Raw genomic sequence first — 21,273 nt, 5'->3', positions numbered from 1 at the left:
AAGATCCATTGTTAGTCAAACTTCAAACGAATGAGATAAAACATCTTTAGACCGGAATTTTAAAAGCCCAATAGGCCCTGGTTCGAGGTCTAAACGGTCACACCACAATGTTATGTCATAAAATGTAACAACCCGTTATTTTCTAATCAACAAAAGTAAAATCCGATAAATAAAATTTTGAGTTTTATTTATTCCGTTAAGTTCGTCAGGGCCGGTTCTCTGATTTCGAAGGTCCTGTGCGAAAAATAAAAATACAACCTTAATATAATTTTTTATATGTATATAAAAATATTGTTACTACCACTAAGGTGTTCTAATCGATTAAGATGGATGAGAGTCAACTAGTAAAAAAACGAAAATTAAATATATATATATATATATATATATATATATATATATATATATATATATATATATATATATATATATATATATATATATATATATATATAAAACAAATTTTAATAATACTAATCAATTAAAAATGGATGAGAGTGAACTAGGAAAAAATTAATACAATTGATTGACAAAAAATGATAAATTAAGTAGGGTGAGGACGAATTAAAAAGGGGAAAAAAAGTTGGTTAATTAAAAAAACAATTATATAGAAATGAGGAATAAAAAAATCACTAATAAATAAAATAATAAAGAAAAGTGGAATGAAGAATAAAATACCGATTAATAGAAACACTTTGAAGACGGGGTAAAAAAAAAAGAACTGATCAATAAAAACACGTTTAAGGTTCGGACAATAATTGAAACTTGGTAGGATAAAATTTATTTGTTACTAAACATCATATCATATCATACATACTTATACTTATAAAGCTAGCATTTTTTCTTGAACTTTCATGCATTTGAAACCCTATTTTTTAACTTCCTTTCACTACATTCATTATAAATAAGTTAAATAATATTCTATAAACAAGAAAGGGTGTGTTTTATTACAATGTCATCATCCCACATCACAATGTGATCATCCCACATCGATGGTGAGAATAAACAAGAGAATATTTTCTCTTTTATAAATAGGAAATGTTGTGAAATGTTTCAAAGAGATCAAACCATGAGAACTTCCTCATGCCTACCTTTGTAGGATTTTGAAGGTATTATTTGGTGAGATTGTCTATATTGGCAAGTGTCCAGTTAACTTTTAGAATTCCAAAAATGGCTTTGAACCGAATTTTTTCAGGTTTAAACCGTTTTTCAGTTGGAAAAAAAATTATGTAGTTGAGTATATTGAGTTGAACCGGAGTTGGATCATTTTGGACTGATAAAAGGAATCATTTTCCTTTCATAACAAACATTTGAAACTCCCATGATTTTTCAAATTATTTATAATAATATTATAAATAAGTTACATAATTTTATATAAATATAAAAAAGCATCTATCTAAACCTAAAATTATAACTGTTTGAAAAATCACTTTGATTCAAAAGCACGAAATATATACAAACTAGGTTTCACTAGAAAAAAAATAAGTAGTTTGGTATGTTTAGTTGAATCGGTCCGAGTTTAATCTATTTGGACCACAAAAGAAGCATTTTCCTTTCACTACATACATTTGAAACTCTGATGATTTTTCAAATTGTTTCTAATGATATTTTAAAAAAGTTACATAATGTTATATAAATATAAAAAAACATCTACCTAAATATAAAATTATAATTGTTTGAAAATTTGATTTGATCAAAAGCACGAAATATATACGCATATTATATTTTATAAATGAATTTGTTGGATATTATTCCTTTTATATATCAGCTCAGATACCGATTTGTTTGAAATATAACAATCTGATCACCACAACAAAAGGCTCGGTTACCAGTTACTGTATGACAGATATATCAGTTTAAGATATAAGATATATATATATATATATATATATATATATATATATATATATATATATATAAAGAATAATAATTGCGGAATAAGTATAAATATGAAAGCTGTAAATGACTGAAAGCTATAATAATATAAATGATTGTATTTAAATGACGTTAAGCTATAAATAATATAAATGACTGTATTTAAATGACATAAAACTATAAATAATATAAATGACTATATTTAAATGACGTAAAGCTATAATAAAGTATATAAATATATAAATATATATCAAGTAGGTTCGTCAATAAATTGACTGAACTGGACTCATGGAGCGACTGGTCGGTATTTGTTCTTTGAATGGACTGGTCGATATTGGGACTCTTGGAGCGACTGGTAGATATTTGTTCAAAGATCAATCCGGCATTGGATAAGTAACAAAAAGTTCATTTAAAGCTCGATTTTATGTAAAACAAGTGTTTACAAAAGGGTACAAAATACATGGGTTTATGTATTTGTATTTGAGGTATTTTTGGGTAAAAACATGCACACGGGTCGTATAAGATAAGGTACAAGTGACACGGGTCGTGTAGGAGGGTTTTGGAGGGTTTTCTTGATGAATGATGCTGACACGGGGTGTGTTGATTTAGCCTTGCTGAACACGGGGCGTGTTCATGATGCTGATGCTGACACGGGGCGTGTTGATTTAGCCTTACTGAACACGGGGCGTGTTGAGGTTCAGAAGTATGAAGAAGGCAATTAGAGGGCAACACGGGGCATGCTGATTTTGCCTTGGTTTTTAACACGGGGCGTGTTCGTGTCAGAGTCAATTTCGGGATTTTTGTGATTTGAAGGTAAGTTTTGTTTGTGATGTTTTGGATAGGGTAATGGTGTTATGGTGTTTTGAGGATGTTTTCAAGGTTGTTTAGAGGTTGGAAGGAGGTTGATATAAGGTGGTAAAGGTGGTGAAATTTCTTATGAAGATGATGATGAATAGTGATGGGTTTTGTGGTTGATCTTGATGCAGAAGGTTTTGGGTTGTTTCATGGTTGTGTTTTGGTGTTTTGATGTAAGGAAAGTGTTTGGTGGTGTATGATGTTATGATCAAAGGTGGTGAAGATGAAAAACCTTTAGTTTCAATGAAGAAGATGAAGATGGTTGATGGTGTTCTTCATTTCATTGTTGATGATCTTGGTGTTCTTCACTTAGCTTCTTGTTTGATCTTGGTGTTCTTCATTTAGCTCCAGGGATTTGTCTTTGTTCTTGAGGAAGATGAAGATTTGTGATGTTCTTGGGAGTGTTTGTAGTTTGTAGAAGTGTTACAATATTACAAATGAACACACACACACACACTACATACTCACGTATACATATATGAGAGAAACAAATATCTTCTTCACTTGAGTGTATTTTTTGAAAGTAATTGACTGGTGTATGCAAGTTGTTTGTAGAGCTAGGAAGTGTAAGTTGTGTGTCTTGACTTTTCCTTGTTGACTTTTCAACTTGTAGACTATTCAACACATATACATATCTATATATATAATACATATATATATATATATATATATATATATATATATATATATATATATATATATATATAACACATACATATATATAATACATATATATATATATATATATATATATATATATATATTGGTGAAACTTTTTAGTCACACAATTAATTTTCTCGTCTATGCGCGTGCTTTCGTATTTTCCGTTTTATCACGCATTCATGCAACCTGAAATAACTGATAATATTTGTTAGATTGTATAAAAACAGTTCATCTTATTTCAGTTATGGTCACATACAAGGTTACATAAGAACATTTTTCAACAAAATTCTTTTTATAATGAACTTTTGAATCTTGAAATACATATAAACAAACTTTATATATTAAGTACCTAACTGAATTTATGATATTAGAATTGAACAAAAAGTTATTCAACAAAAACTTATTTTTTTTTTGGAGATTATAGAAAAATGGAACTATTGAACAATAAAGAAAAGGTAAACAAGAGAAATGGAATGAATTACTAAATAAGTTGAATAATGTTTTATAAACAAGAAAGCGTGTTTTATTACAATGTCTTCATCCCACATCGTTGGTGAGAGAGAACGTTTCCTCTTCTATAAATAGGAAAGGTTGTGAAATGTTTCAAAGGAACCAAACCATGAGAACTTCCTTATGCCTACCTTTTTAGGATGTTGAGGGTATTTTTTGGTGATATTGTCTTTATTAGCAACTGTCCATTTAAGTTTTAGAATCCCGAAAATGGTTTTGAACAAGATTTTTTTAGGTTCAAACAAAGTTTCAGTTGAAAAACCGTTATGTAGTTTGATATATTGAGTTGAATCGGTCTGAGTTTAATCAATTTGGACCGATAAATGAAACATTTTCCTTTCAGCACATACATTTGAAACTCGCATGATTTTTCAAATTGTTTATAATAATATTATAAATAAGTTACCTAAACATTTATTTGAAAAATAAATTTGATTCAAAAACACAAAATATATACAAACCGGATTTCAATAGAAAAAACGTTATGTAGTTTGGTATATTAAGTTGAATCGATCCGGTTTTGATCAATTTGGACCGATAAATGAATCATTTTCCTTTCACCACATACATTTGAAACTCCCATGATTATTCAAATTGTTTATTATAATATTATAAGTTACATAATGTTATATAAATATAAAAAAAATCTACCTAAACATAAAATTATAATTGTTTGAAAAATCACTTTGATTCAAAAGCACGAAATATATACTTGATTATATTTTATAAATGATTCATTTTATAATGACATTTTGAATCTTGAAAATACATATAAAGAAACTTTCTATATTAAGTACCTAACTGAATTTATGATTTTAGGATTTAACAAAAAGTTATTCAGTAAAAAACTTAATTTTTTATAGCAACTTACGAGATTACAGAAAAATGGAACTATTGAACAATAAATTTTCTGGATAATGTTTTATTTTTATTATTTAATATTTTATTTAACAAAATGAAATTATTGGCAAATAAAGAAATGAGTTTAATTAAAATGTCTACATCCCACATTGATCGTGAGAGTAAACAAGAGAATGTATTCTACTATATAAATACTAATAGGAAATGTTTTGAAATATTTCAAAGGGACTAAGCCATGAGATATTCCTTCCATCTAACTTTGTAGGACGTTGAGTGTATTTTTTGGTGAGATTATCTTTATCGATAAGTGACCAATTAAATTTTAGAATTTCGAAAATGATTTTGGATCGTATTTTTTAGATTTGGATCGAGTTTAATAAGGATCCGAGTGTCTTCTGTCTTAGTTAGGCAAACTCGCTTCCATTGGAGACCGAGTTTAAGTAACATGTCGAGTATTTGGTTGTGTTAGCCAAGTTTACAACCCTGTATGTAATACAATTTAAAGTTTTAACCTTATAAAATACGTCACTATTATCATATGTTCTACATAATTATGATAATACTTATGATACAAAACATTTTTTTTACTATTTAAGATAAAAAGTTGTCTCTATTATCATATGTTGTACATAATGGTAAATTTTAAGATAGATAAAAAGATGTCTCTATTATCGTATTTTCTACATAATGATAATATTTAGTATAAACGTTTTAATTTAATATGAAATCATTATTTAATAGATAACAATAACGATTTATTTATTTTTAATTTATTTTTTCTATTTTAATCATATAATTTTGTATATGCAAAACAACTTCAAGTTTGAACCTTATCTCTTATAATATAGTTCAACATAATAACAATACAAAAAGTTATTTTTTTTATATTTTTTTATGAAATTATTATTTAATTGTTAATAACAATGATTTAGTTATTTTTAATATAAAATATTTTTTTATATCCCACGCAACGCGCGGGCATTCGCTTAGTTATAGTTATAAAGAAAACATTTTTTCTTCCACCACATCAATTTGAAACTCCAAACTTTTCATATTTCCATATAATATACTTTCTAACTTAAATATGTTATTAATTAGAAATATTATCATAAATGGAAGACTTCTTAAATTGTCAATAACTTCAATTTAATGTTAAATGCATAACCTAAATTAATATATCTAACAAATTTAAAAATATAATATAAAATTTCAAACCTAAAGTCAAATATGAAATAAAGTTAAATAATCATCATAATGAAATTAAAAAGCCATGAATTTTTTTTAAAGATAATAAATCATAACATTAGTTAATTAAAATAGATGATAAATATAACTAATTTTATACTCACGTAAAACGAGAGTAGATACCATTAAATGATTCGATTTTAGTAAGTATTATATTATTTATTGTTTAAATTAATTATTGAGTAATGTACTTGTAAATTAATATAAAGAAGAAGAAAAGTGCGCAAAGCAGAACATCAATTAATATAAAAAAATTATGGAAGGTGCATAAAACATGATCGAACCTAGTTCAATGAGAAAGAATGATCATATGCGGTGCTCTGCCCAATTGAACCAAATGCTTTTTTAGAAATTATTTTCGTAAACAACTATATATTAACATATTTACTATATAATTTGTCCAAAATCGGGCCCTATTTTTTTTCGGGGCCTTGTGCGGTTACACACCTTACACACCCTTAGGGCCGGTCTTGAAGTTTGTGGGGGTTAGAAAATAAATTAAAATTTTATATAATGTTTATATAAGTTTTGGAATGAAATACACACACAAACCAATATTTTTCCTCGGAACCGAAAACCCTCGCACAAGAAAACCCTTTTTTTGGCCGAAAACCTTCGGACTGAAAACAGATTTCGGCCGAATACCTCTTTTCCGGCCAAAAACCCAATCGTATATAAGTTTTTCATCCGAAAACTTAATCATTTCTCACCCATTTCACTCAAAAACACTCTCATTTTGCTCCTAAGGATCATCCAAGAACATTCATACCTTCAAGTGAAAACCTTCAAATCTTTATATTTTCACCAATAACACCAATAACATCCTTCAATTCTTCAAGTGACCAAAAACACCCAGGACCGAGAACCTATGTTCGGCCGAGAACCCCTTTAGGACCGAAAACTCCCTTCAACACTTATACAATTCTCAGTAATTATTCCTAACACAAAACAAGTGTTTTCTAACACTTTAATTAATGATTTCGTTAATTTAAATATGATTATGTGTTTAATTATTATTAGGATACTGTTAATTCCGCGCACCTTAATCCGAGGATCATCTCTACAACACTGCTATCATTACACAACCACGTACTAGATGTGAGTTCATACCCCTACATTTTACTGTTTTCAATCCGGGGGGGGGGGGGGGGGGGATACAAGTAAAACACAAAGATTTCTGTGATTTTATACAAATGATTTCAAACAGTTTCAAAACCTTTGCAACTCAAATAGAGAATTCACTACATTTCATAAAAATATCTACGTATTTTTAACCCTTTTGTACCATGCCGAGCATAAGGGTGAATTTTTCCTTCATACAACTAAATTGCAAAAGTTTTCAGTACAGTACAAAACATACAAATAAACTATAAATGGTATAGTTTGGGGGAACACTACATCACTTTTACATAATTCAATACACGAAACAAGGACGTACATACAAATTATAATAGGCATAGCTTGGGATACATTACATTGTTTTTCCTAATTCAAGAATATTATATAGAAACGAACATATAAACTATGGTAGATATAGTTTATGGAACACTATGCTATTTCACTAATACAAAGATGCAATACCAGATAATTATTGAAGTATAATTATTTTACATTACAAGTGCATTACTACAAGGTTATACATACGGATTCAAATACAAGGAAATACGACAACACTACATGTAAACTAGTTAATACAGGGTTGTGAGGCACTACTTCAATTCCACGCACCTTAATCCGAGGCAAATTAGGGACATACACAGTCCCATATAGATTTATACACAAATCTCACGATATCCCTCTAGGAGACTCTGAACGCACATTGGGTGAGGAGGCTTCTTGTACTGATTCTTGAAAGATGGCGCTTTCAGCTCGAGAATCTTCAAAGAGAACATCAGAGAGAAATAATTTTTTGGATTACTTCAGCAGGTACAACAATAGTAGCAGACTGATTGAGAAGGCTTCAATGCAATCCGTCACATAATCTTCAATTGCAGCTTCACCTTGCTTCTGGGGTTGAAGGATTGAATGTCGAAAGAATAATCTTCATTTCTTGCTCCTTCAAATGTGAATTCTTCGATGCTCACGGACAAGGCTTTGGCTCAGAAATCTTCAACACAAACTCCATGAGTCTTATCTATACCTAAAATCACTTTTTAAGACAAAACAAAACTAAAAGAAAAATTTAGCACACAATATTTTTGGATTTTTCATATTTTATGAAAAAGAAATAAAACAGAAATAACACTATTTTTGGATTTTTATTTTATTTATTATTTTTTTGATTTTTAATTCTCCCCTAATATTTAAATTAGAAGAAACTATGAACAAATTTAACAAAAATAAAATGATATCTAACTTTAAGAGTGATTTGGGATCAAAGTTGTTAGACGATCTTTATCCACTTCTCAGTACCTTTCATATTCACATCTTTGTCTGGTCGATAGTCGGTATTGTTGTCCACTTAAACACGAAAAATTGTGACAAATTTAGGACATACTATTTGTTACAAGACAGGTGAACTTAAGTTCCTAAAAATTATATCTGATCCTAATTTCTTAGATACTATATCTTAAGGACCATTCAACTGACGACGACCAAGGATATTGTTGTCCACCTAAATTGAGCAGCGAGATCTACAGACAATCTATATTTGTTCAATTTTAAGTGTACTAGAACGTGTTTCCCGCTTCCTGATATGCCCCAGCCATCAAGAACTTCCAGAGTATTCCTTACACCGGGTGAGCAGACAACCATTCAGAGAGAGGATAGATTCAAAATTCTATTACTTATTACTTCAGAGGGGTTGAGAAGAAGAAGGTTGCATATGCTGTGTACCAGGTCGGATTAGAAGTCACGCAAAGGAGACAACATATGGCTAACAAATAAGAGGAATTTCATATATATATATATATATATATATATATATATATATATATATATATATATATATATATATATATATATATATATATATATATATAACTTGCAGAGAAATAGAGTTGCATATGTTTCAATCCAGGTCGAATCTCTTCCAATCACGCAAAGGGTGCAACATATGACTAACAGACGGAAAGAAAGAAAATCATATTCTACAGACCTAATTTATCGGAATTTACTAGTCACCCATCCAACCGGAATTAAGGACAGAATCCGCACATCGAGGAAAAGTTCAACCACGGTTCCAAGTATGGGTTCAATTAATGTGACGAGTAGATTCCCAAATATATCTCCCTACTCAACCTATCCGTGCGTCGTATTGTCAGGCTGAACGTATCTAACTAGGTCAAAATTTGTCAAGTCTATAAATTTCCTAAGTTCAACTCTGCCTAGTCAAGTCCATTTAGAATCTTTCGTGCCTACCGACGCATCAAACCAGAGCATAGATGTAACGCCCGTAGATCCGGGCTAGTTAAATTAGAGGCAATAGGGGTCGAAAACGACTTTTCGACAAAAGATTATTTAGAATAAATAATATTAAACAAGTTGTGGAATATGTCTCAAGGTTTCCGTACATATAAAGAATGCCGAAATCCGAGCTATAACGAAGAAGTTATGGCCCGCCGAAGTTTTACGGCAAAACCGGCACGGCACCGGGAGACGTAAATAGTGAATTTACGATAGAAGACTTTTTAGCCTTAGCAATCTGAACAAAAGTCTTAGAATATGTTAAACTAAGAACATCGATAAAAAGAATGCCCAAATCTGACTTCGTATGAAGAAGTCATGATTTTTCTAAGATTCGGCTTAGCAGTGCACGGCCCGAAACTCGAATTTTAGTTCGAGCGGTTTTTGGCTTACGCGACCTAAATGAGAGTTGAAGGTCTCATTAATAGGAACTCAACGGTAAAAAGACAGATGAAAACGGAGTCCGGATGAAGGAGTTATGAACTCTTCGCGGTCATTTAACAGTCTAAACGCCTCCTACTGTTAAATTTGAGATCGGTCGAGAATTAGCCGACGGAGTCTAAACGAAAGTTGTAGATCTTGATTTTACCTACGCGTGGATATAAAGAACATCGAAAACAGAGCTCGTATACGAAAGTTATGATTTTTCTACGTTTGAGGGCTGATACGCGATAGGGGGTGACGTGGCACCACCAGAAGGCCACCACATGGACCAACTCGGCGAGTAGGTCCCCCCTACTCGGCGAGTAGACCAGTCAGCACCCCTATAAATAGAGGTGCCGGGTTCCCTCATTTCCTCACCCCTCACCCCTCTTCTTTCTCTCTCTATACTCTCTCTCTAAGCTCCCTTAAGCCCCTAAAAGCCTAGGTAAACCCCCTAGCACCCGAAGGAAGCCCCGAGGCTCCCGGAATCCCAAGAAAAGAGCCTTTCGGCTCGGGAAACGCTGCTCCAGCGAAGCCCGGTTTTGCGAAAAACCCGCTGTAAGTGAGATACGCCTACGCTAGTTTTAATATAGCTTCTAATTAATTATAGTAACATTATTAGGACCTTAAAATAATTATTTGGGCTATTATTATGAGTTATATTGAGTGTTATTTAACGCTTATATAATAATAATAATAGTCAGACTATTAATTTGTCGTGGATATCGGTAGACTAAACCCTAGTGGTGTTGATACTAGGTTTTATCGAAGGAAGGTTGTTTTGAGAGTATCGAAGCGCTGTCCGAGTGCTAAGTCACCACCTTTCAGGTGAGTGCATAGTCCCTTTCATCTTACACATAGATATGAAGTATTTTATATAAACTACGTGCTATGTGTGCATATTATCTGAATACTTGCTGTCTATGCTGGATGAACGTTTTATACATGTTTTAAAGGATTTAAACTGTATGCGTATTTTATATATACGAATATGTTGGGTATGATGATGGGTAGATAAATGATGAGAGATAGAAGATGACGTGAGTATACATTGGCAGCTATAGACTTAATGCCTATGGGACAAACACCGGTAGCTATGGACTTAGTACCTGTCAGACGTTGGTAGCTATGGATTTAGTACCTGTTAGGAGTTGGTAGCTATGGACTTAGTACCTATTAGTTAGACACTGGTAGCTATGGATTTAGTACCTGTAGGAATTGGTAGCTATGGACTTAGTACCTGTTGAGCGTTGGTAGCTATGGATTTAGTACCCGATGAGTAAGATATAGCAGCTATGGAATTAGTGCTTTACGAACGAACATTGGCAGCTATGGATTTAGTGCCAGTCCTATAACCCTGGAAGTAAGGGACTTCGGAATAAACAAATGCAGGATAGACGACTCTTAGGTTAAATCCTTAAGAGTAAAGAAGATAACGGGGATGGGTAATGGGGTTAATTGTTTGATGATTAAGCATAACAATTATATTATTGTGGGTTGAAAACCCTATGTACTCACCAGGTTTCCCAACCTGACCCACTCAGTTTCTGTATATCACAGGTGACGAAGTGAAGTGACATTACACTGAGAGATTTAAAGAGATATAGATCACTAGTGTAAATCATTGTAAGTTCTGTTTATGCTTATGTTTCGGTATTAACGATGACATCCCAAACGTTTTAAGATGAATAAAAATACGTTTCTTCGAAAATGTTTTAATAACGTATTTATCGTGTTTTTCTGGGAACAAATTCCGCAACCTTTTTATTAAATGAAGTACTCTGATTTTTATAAAGCATAAACAAAATCGGTCTTTTCTGGCCGTGATTTTGGGGATGTCACAGTTGGTATTAGAGCATTAGTTTAAGCGAACTAGGAATATGGATTTATTTCTAGACTTAAACTTAGAATACTAAGCAATGATTGTGAGGAGTGTGTTTAATAAAATTTAGGTAATACACCTGAACAGACACAAGCACTAGCTTATTTAGGGAAAATTCCTAACATGCTTTTATGTGCTAAATGATTTATGATATGCATTATATGATCAGATCTATAGTCTGTTGCCGACCGGATCTGGAAATTTTATGTGCTCAGGTTTCTAAACGTTTAATTACGATATTAGAACTGGCATGTAACTTTTTGGAGTAATAAGGAGGAATACGTGTCTAATTCTTCCTCTATCTATATTCTCGTCTCGATACACCAAACGCTTGCTTTGGAGAATAGAATGTCATGATAAGGACTCATAGAGAATTGAGTAAGTGGATGAAATGAAAAGACTTACGATAGTGAATGACACCTATCAGAAGATATCATAAGAGTGGTATCTTGCCTTTAGAATATGTCATGCTGTACGTTTAGAGGAGTACAGTACGTCCGAAGTACACCTTCGATTGGCAAGATGATGGAATAATTGGCGTAATTCATGAAGTTGACCCATCGTATGGTATTTCCACCGAGCTAAAGCAGAATTGATGATTGAAGATACGCATACAAGAAGTCCTAGTAGAGTCTAGGGAAAATTTTGTGATTGTTTGGACACATTTTTATGTGTTAAAAAAAATTGTTTGGTGATAATAACTTGGGAAAACTGCGAGACAATACTTGGGACGAGTATGAGTAGGTGTGAAAGGTAGTAGATGCATATACTACCGGAAGCACAGGACTCACGCTTGGATCAGGGAAAGTCACAAGGTTACCAAGAAACTAGTAATTGATTTCAATTTATTCAAGTGTGTTGCTACCATTGTTGCGGTAAACGACTAAGACGATTGTTGATATTCCGACCCTAGTGGTCATATCGAATTGAGTCCGACTACGATGAGTATGTTACGTGGTTCAGAGAACCAAGTTTGATGTAGCGTCCGACTTAAACCAAACGATTGAAATCAAAGCGATCAATAGAAGTATCGCGCTCGTTGTTAAAAGAAGATGGTTGCTAGAGATGCTACCTTTTTAGATGTGACTAGAACATGAAGGAAGATATAGACTGTTCTGGAATTTGACTCTAAGAGACCTGAGTCTGAGCATTGCAGCATACGATGAGAGGTCATTAGAATATGACACATCGGTCCATTGTATTAATAAAAGAACTTATCTTAAGTTCGTATCCAGTGAGGATCGAGATTGTGACTTGAAGGTCATAATTTGTAGTCTAACGTGAGATAGAGAGCGTATGCCAGATCGAGCACCGCCTGTAATCAAGGAGTCTAAGAGTTAGATACACGTTCGAAGAAACCTCGAAGTTATGACTTAGGATGAATAGATAACAAATGGAGTCATCATGTGAGCCCTGTTTCGTTGATGATTCCGGGATGTAATCATCCTAAGGGGGAGATAATTGTAACGCCCTGAGATCCGGGCTAGTCAAATTAGAGGCAATAGGGGTCGAAAACGACTTTTCGACAAAAGATTATTTAGAATAAATAATCTTAAAAAAGTTGTGGAATATGTCTCAAGGTTTCCGTACATATAAGGAATGCTGAAATCCGAGCTATAACAAAGAAGTTATGGCCCGCCGAAGTTTTACGGCAAAACCGGCACGACACCGGGAGACGTAAATAGTGAATTTACGATAGAAGACTTTTTAGCCTTAGCAGTCTAAACAAAAGTCTTAGAATATGTTAAACTAAGAACATCGATAAAAAGAACGCCCAAATCTGACTTCGTATGAAGAAGTTATGATTTTTCTAAGATTCGGCTTAGCAGTGCACGGCCCGAAACTCGAATTTTAGTTCGAGCGGTTTTTGGCTTACGTGACCTAAATGAGAGTTGAAGGTTTCGTTAATAGGAACTCAACGGTAAAAAGACAGACGAAAACGGAGTCCGGATGAAGGAGTTATGAACTCTTCGCGGTCATTTAACAGTCTAAACGCCTCCTACTATTAAATTTGAGATCGGTCGAGAAATAGCCGACGGAGTCTAAACGAAAGTTGTAGATCTTGATTTTACCTACGCGTGGATATAAAGAACGTCGAAAACGGAGCTCGTATGCGAAAGTTATGATTTTTCTAAGTTTGAGGGCTAATACGCGATAGGGGGTGACGTGGCACCACCAGAATTGGACACGTGGCACCACCAGAAGGCCACCACATGGACCAACTCGGCGAGTAGACCAGTCAACACCCCTATAAATAGAGGTGCCGGGTTCCCTCATTTCCTCACCCCTCACCCCTCTTCTTTCTCTCTCTATACTCTCTCTCTAAGCTCCCTTAAGCCCCTAAAAGCCTAGGTAAACCCCCTAGCACCCGAAGGAAGCCCCGAGGCTCCCGGAGTCCCGAGAAAAGAGCCTTTCGGCTCGGGAAACGCTGCTCCAGCGAAGCCTGGTTTTGCGAAAAACCCGCTGTAAGTGAGCTACGCCTACGCTAGTTTTAATATAGCTTCTAATTAATTATAGTAACATTATTAGGACCTTAAAATAATTATTTGGGCTATTATTATGAGTTATATTGAGTGTTATTTAACGCTTATATAATAATAATAATAGTCAGACTATTAATTTGTCGTGGATATCGGTAGACTAAACCCTAGTGGTGTTGATACTAGGTTTTATCGAAGGAAGGTTGTTTTGAGAGTATCGAAGCGCTGTCCGAGTGCTGAGTCACCACCTTTCAGGTGAGTGCATAGTCCCTTTCATCTTACACATAGATATGAAGTATTTTATATAAACTACGTGCTATGTGTGCATATTATCTGAATACTTGCTGTCTATGCTGGATGAACGTTTTATACATGTTTTAAAGGATTTAAACTGTATACGTATTTTATATATACGAATATGTTGGGTATGATGATGGGTAGATAAATGATGAGAGATAGAAGATGACGTGAGTATACATTGGCAGCTATAGACTTAATGCCTTTGGGACAAACACCGGTAGCTATGGACTTAGTACCTGTCAAACGTTGGTAGCTATGGATTTAGTACCTGTTAGGAGTTGGTAGCTATGGACTTAGTACCTATTAGTTAGACACTGGTAGCTATGGATTTAGTACCTGTAGGAATTGGTAGCTATGGACTTAGTACCTGTTGAGCGTTGGTAGCTATGGATTTAGTACCCGATGAGTAAGATATAGCAGCTATGGAATTAGTGCTTTACGAACGAACATTGGCAGCTATGGATTTAGTGCCAGTCCTATAACCCTGGAAGTAAGGGACTTCGGAATAAACAAATGCAGGATAGACGACTCTTAGGTTAAATCCTTAAGAGTAAAGAAGATAACGGGGATGGGTAATGGGGTTAATTGTTTGATGATTAAGCATAACAATTATATTATTGTGGGTTGAAAACCCTATGTACTCACCAGGTTTCCCAACCTGACCCACTCAGTTTCTGTATATCACAGGTGACGAAGTGAAGTGACATTACACTGAGAGATTTAAAGAGATATAGATCACTAGTGTAAATCATTGTAAGTTCTGTTTATGCTTATGTTTCGGTATTAACGATGACATCCCAAACGTTTTAAGATGAATAAAAATACGTTTCTTCGAAAATGTTTTAATAACGTATTTATCGTGTTTTTCTGGGAACAAATTCCGCAACCTTTTTATTAAATGAAGTACTCTGATTTTTATAAAGCATAAACAAAATCGGTCTTTTCTGGCCGTGATTTTGGGGATGTCACAATAGACCCTTCAACTTCGGGTACGTTACGCAGACTCAGATTGCCTGTTATCATATCACTTGATAATATCACTTCCCAAAACATCTCCCTTAAGCACATTTCATAACCAACATATTTTTTAATTTTCTGATTTTCTAATGTTTTTGGATTTTTGAAAATTTTCTAATTTTTGTTTTGTTTTTATTTCTCCCCCTAAATTTGTGCATATAAGAGAAACAAAAGTAAATGCGCAAATTTAAACTATCCTAAAACAAAAATTTGTCTTTAAAGCGAATCAGCTTAAGAAAAAACTCTATAGTATAGAGAAGAAAACGCAAACCGTACCGATTGAATTTGCATCCAGAAGGTCTGAGAACAACACGCGTAATCTTAGAACAGATCCGAAAATTCTTTATGTCATTAAGAACTAACCCCATGAGTGATTTCTTCCTTTCTTCCCTTCCCGCAAAGGACACATACTCTCAAATAATGTTCTGACTGTTGTACAGTTGAGAGATGTCTCCTATCATGTGCCTGGAACAACCACTACCAACAAAACCGAAGTCTGATGATATGCCTCCATAGCTGCTCCGACACAGAGCAAGATCAGTTGGTCTTTGGAACCCATTCCATTTTGAAACTGGGTTGACCTTTGTCATCAACGCAAGGTACTTTCTCCCATGCCATGTCCTGTTTATCACAAACAGAAGACGATGAAATATTAGAGTCATTAGAAGAGTTGGGAGTTTTCACGTTTGGAACCCATCTATATTCGGGTTTCACCCATTTGTTGTTTGATCTGATGGGTGCCTCGGCACTTGCTTTGGAACTTGAAGCCGTCTGCCTAGATGACTTTGACCTAACCAGTCTTGGTTTCACAGGAGCATCTCTTGAACTAGACTTCTGGGCCAACATTCCCTTCTTGTTCTTGGGAGTTGGATGCTTGGCCTTGTGGTTTTGATTCTTGGCCGTCTGCGCGTTCCAGTCACCATTGTCTGAACGTGACCTGGAAGGGTTTCTTTTGAAGTATCTCCCACTTGGTGCGTTTTTCCATCCTTGTGCGTAGTAGGGAACATACGCGCGATTAGGAAAGTTTCGGGCAATGTGACCAGGTGTTCCACAGTGAAAACAAGTCTTTTTCTTCACTGGGAAATTGTTTCTTCCTACCCCTGGTGGTGTAGCCTTGCCTTGTCTCTTGTTGTTCCCACATGCACACTTGCCACAAGAACTCTGTTGCGTTGGAATTGGTGGCCTGTATTTCTCAACAAAAGGTTGATCAGAAGCAGTTGAGTTCGAAACAATAGATTCAGAGTTCAAGGAGCCATTGGTTTGTTCAGTAGTGCTCTCCTTTTTCTCATCTTCTGCTACTTTACCTGCATATGAAGTAGAAATATTAGTATTTTCAACATTAATAACTCCTCCTGACACAAATCCAGCTCGTTTGCCATATCGAAGATGTGGCTCCCTGTCAGTTTCGTCCTGTGTCATAGGGATGGATGTGTAGTTATGATTATAAGGAGGAGGTACACTATCATACCCTAGACCCTTGTTTTGATTTTCTTTGAACTTTAATTGGGTTTCATATAAGGACTCGACTGTCTGACTTGATGCAATATAATTTTTGAAACTAACATCAGTTTTTCCACACTTCATTTTTAAAGCGTCAAGTTCTTCAGTTGCAGCAACAAGTTGTCTCTTAACATAATCATAATTTTCACACTTGTTGCTATACTCTTCCTGAAGTTTCCTAAAGTCCTTGGTTTTTGCTTCTAACTCAGTCTTCAGGGGTTTCTGTCGTTTCCTGAGTTGATATCCTTCATATCTCAGGTCCTCAACTTCTCTTTTTAATAAATCAATTTGTTCCCGAAGAAATTTAATCGTATCTTCACTAGATAGTGTACATGAAACTTCACATGATTTAGAACATGAAACTTCATTGACCGTAAGGTTTACAGAACTCATTCTTTCTCTACACTTCAAAGCATCAAGTTCTTGAATTACATCAGCAAGACTAAGATGATTGAGATCTTTTGTCTTCTTGATGATAGCCACATTCATATCCCACGATTTCGAAAGTGAATTCAGTAGCCTTTTGTTTATCTCAGATTTAGACAAGAAGATACCAGCTATATTCATCTCGGTAATAAGTGTAGTAAATCGCTGCAACTGAGTTTCGAGGGTTTCTCCAGGGATATAATCGAAAATGTTGAAATTTTGTCTTAACATATCCTGACGACTCTCTTTCATGTCTTCAATTCCTTCGTAAACTTCAAAAACTATTTAAAAGCACAACTATAAGCTAAGATAAAAATTAAACGTCAAATTTAAAATGCCCTTTTTCTCAAAAGTCAACCTTAAAAGTCAAATTTAAAAAAATTAAACTCAAAAGTCAAACTTGAAAAATCAAACTTAAAAGTCAAACCGAAAAGTTAAATTTGAAATTTTAAAAGTTAAACGAAAAAGTCAAAGTTTAAAATCAAAGGTCAAACCTGAAAGTCAAAATCAAAATATTAAATAAAAAAAATCAAAAATAAAAGTTAAAAATAATTTTTTTTATATTTTATTTTTTTATATATATTTTTATTATTGAAAATGAGGTTTTACAAATAAAAGATGCGAATTTCTTCCCTTTTTTTTAATGAACACAGATGCGAATTTTGGACCCTATGCGAGCCTAACCTTGAATCCGAGGCGATAACCATGAATCCGAGGCGAGGACCGTACACGTGCGAAGCTGGAAACTCGGAGGGCCGTAATCTCGAACCTTAAACTCCGAAGCCCTAGCCGCCGCCGTCGAGAAACCCTAGCCGTAAACTGTTTACGGCCGAGAACCCTTCAATGGCCGTAAACCCTTCAAAAAACGACGTTTTTCACCATTTTTGCTTCAAAACTCGATCCAGAACTTGTTTTTATGAAAAACGCGAAGAACAAACCACCCCCCTCCCCCCTAATTTTTCGAGATCTATCCAAAAACGCAAGAATATTTCCAAAATAAGATCAAATCGGCTCCAGATCTGACAAAGATGAGCGATACAAACCAAGCTCTGATACCAATTGTAAGTCCCTAATTTGCCAATGTATCAATCAAATCCGTTTGATGGTGCGGAATCCCAATCAAACGGATGATGTCAGATCAAATAGAAGAGAATAATAATAATAATAATATTAATCTTTGTATGTATTGATATGAATTAAAGTTCCAGATACAAAAGATTCACACACACACACACACACGTTTCTTTCTCCCTGGCCGTAAACTCTCTAGGGTTCATCAATCTATTCCTCACACCCTAATACCTATATTTATACTAGGGGAACATGGACCGGAAACAAATTGGCCGTAAATGAGTTTACAGCCGTAAGGTGTTTACGGCCGTAAACTCAGCCGTAAACTTGGGCCATAAATTCATAAACATAACAGAAAAATACAATTGCCCAGAAAAGTAAAGTATAAACCATATTTTGACCCAACAGACTGACAATCCCACACCTGAACTGCTAGCTACAGTTAGGCCGACAGGCCTGGGGTGACAAATGTCATAACATTCTGATACCTGAAGAACATCGTAGAGGTCACTAGGTCATATCAAACATGGTTATATGAAACTCACAATAGTATAAACTAAAACATTTGTTTACGGGATTACAACTCTTCAAACGGTTTTATTTTAATTAATAAAACTACTATACATTACAACTGGAGGATTCCACGGATTACAAACAAATGGTTTTATTTTAATTAATAAAACTACTATACATTACAACTGGTGGTATCCAGGGATTCATACAAAGGTTTTCATACAAAAGCGATACTATACATTACAATTGGTAGTATCCAGATATTTATACAAATGTTTTCATACAAAACATTTCTATACATTACTACTGGTGGTATCCAGGGATTTATACACAAACTTTCATACAAGCACACTATTATACATTACAGTTGGTGGTATCCAGGTATACATACAAAGATTTTCATACAAGGGTTTCATATCAAACTATACTACGATATACTACTACAGAATACATTAACAAACATACATTTGGTCTTAAGGTCTAAGACTACTTTTCACTACTAAAGAAAATATTGGATTTTCTTGCGGAACATGCAAACATTTTCAAAGATAAAGGACAAGTTTTCATTACAAAACATACTTATGAACTCACTAACTTAAATGTTGATATACTTTCAAAACCACTTGTATTCTCAGGGAACCGGTAGACAGGTACATCCGCAGGGTTTGAGAAGACGGAACTTTTAGAGTTGTGTCTTTTACACTTTTTTTATACATTTTGATGTCATACAAACTATGTATTGAACAGATGTAAATACTTTACTTATCTAATGTAATGGTTGTGTTTACTTTGATTACTATTATGCAATAATTGTGATAGTTTACATGACGTCCTCTGCCCCTGAACGTTTCCGCCGTTCCAGTTTAGGGGTGTGACATAAAATGACAACCAATGTTACACATCACTTATCTTTTAATTGTATTCAATATGTCACTAAACTTTTAATTGTATTTAGTAGGCCGCTAAACGTTTTTATGTGTTCTCATTAGAGCATTAGAGTGCATTTTTAACCAAATAGTTTTGTAAAAGTTCAGGAGAGAGAAGATGGTTGCAGGTGGGAGGAGGTGACACAATTCTTTATTTTGTAGATAAAGAAGATAAAGTAATGGCATATTTAGTGTGGTTGTTTAGACCTTTCGATGTTGTTAGCCTAGTGCATGCTAGTGTCGAGAACAGTAGTAAAGGAAACAACAAACGCATATCTACAAAGATCTAACTCAGATACAAAAATCCATCTCTTTTCTTTATTATAAACAGAGTGGCGGGAATGGCAGTGAATCTGTTTTTGAAGAGAACATCTTACTTGAGGGTGGCGTTTAGATTTAGGGTGTTTTACGTTTATAAAGAAGGTGATGGGTGGTCATGGCGGTGATGATTCCCGATAGTGGTGGCGAGGATGCTCCTGCTGGTAAAGGTTGTCAAAGTGGTCGTGGGTGGTGGTGTAGGTGAGGGGGAGGCGATGATTGTAGTTTGAAGCTAGGGTTTTTTTTAGGGTTTTCTATACATTGAGAGTGTTGGGTCAAAAATATGGTTTATACTTTACTTTTATAGGAAAATTGTATTTTTGTGTCTTGGACCGTAAACAGCTTGGTGTTTAAGGCCATATAAATGTTTACGACCCATGTTCACCAAGCCCATGTTTCTCATGTATAAATATAGGTGTAAGAGGTGAGGAGTAGAGTGATGAACAGAAGAGAATAGAGGAGCTTGTGTGTGTGTATTTGAAGGTGTTCTAGAGAGAGAGAACAAAGAGTGTGTGTTAGTGTGTGTGAATCTTGTATCCGGATCTTAATTCATATCAATATATACAAGATTAGTCATCTTCTTCTTCTCATTCTCTTTTATTTGATCTGACACCATCCATTTGATTGATATTCCGCACCATCAAACGGATCTGATTGATACACAAGCAGATTGGGGACTTACAATTGGTATTAGAGCTTGGATTGTATCAGTCAATTTTGTCAAATTTGGAGCTTATCTCATCTTATTTTTGAAAGATTTTTTCGTTTTTGGATAGATTTCTGTAAAATAAGGGGGGTTTGTTCTTCGCGTTTTTTCATAAAAACGAGTTATGGAGCAAAAATGGTGAAAAACGTCGTTTTTTTGAAGGGTTTACGGCCATTGAAGGGTTCTCGGCCGTAAACAGTTTGCGGGTTTGGGGGTGCCTGGGATCGAAACCAGGACCTCTAGTTCATAGACACAACGCCCTAACCAACTCCTCTAGCAACGCCTTTGTTCATTTCCTTC

This window comes from Lactuca saligna, chromosome 1, assembly GCF_052625555.1.
Source record: "Lactuca saligna cultivar CGN05327 chromosome 1, ASM5262555v1, whole genome shotgun sequence".
NCBI classification, from domain to species: Eukaryota; Viridiplantae; Streptophyta; class Magnoliopsida; order Asterales; family Asteraceae; genus Lactuca; species Lactuca saligna.
This window is presented reverse-complemented; position numbering follows the sequence as displayed.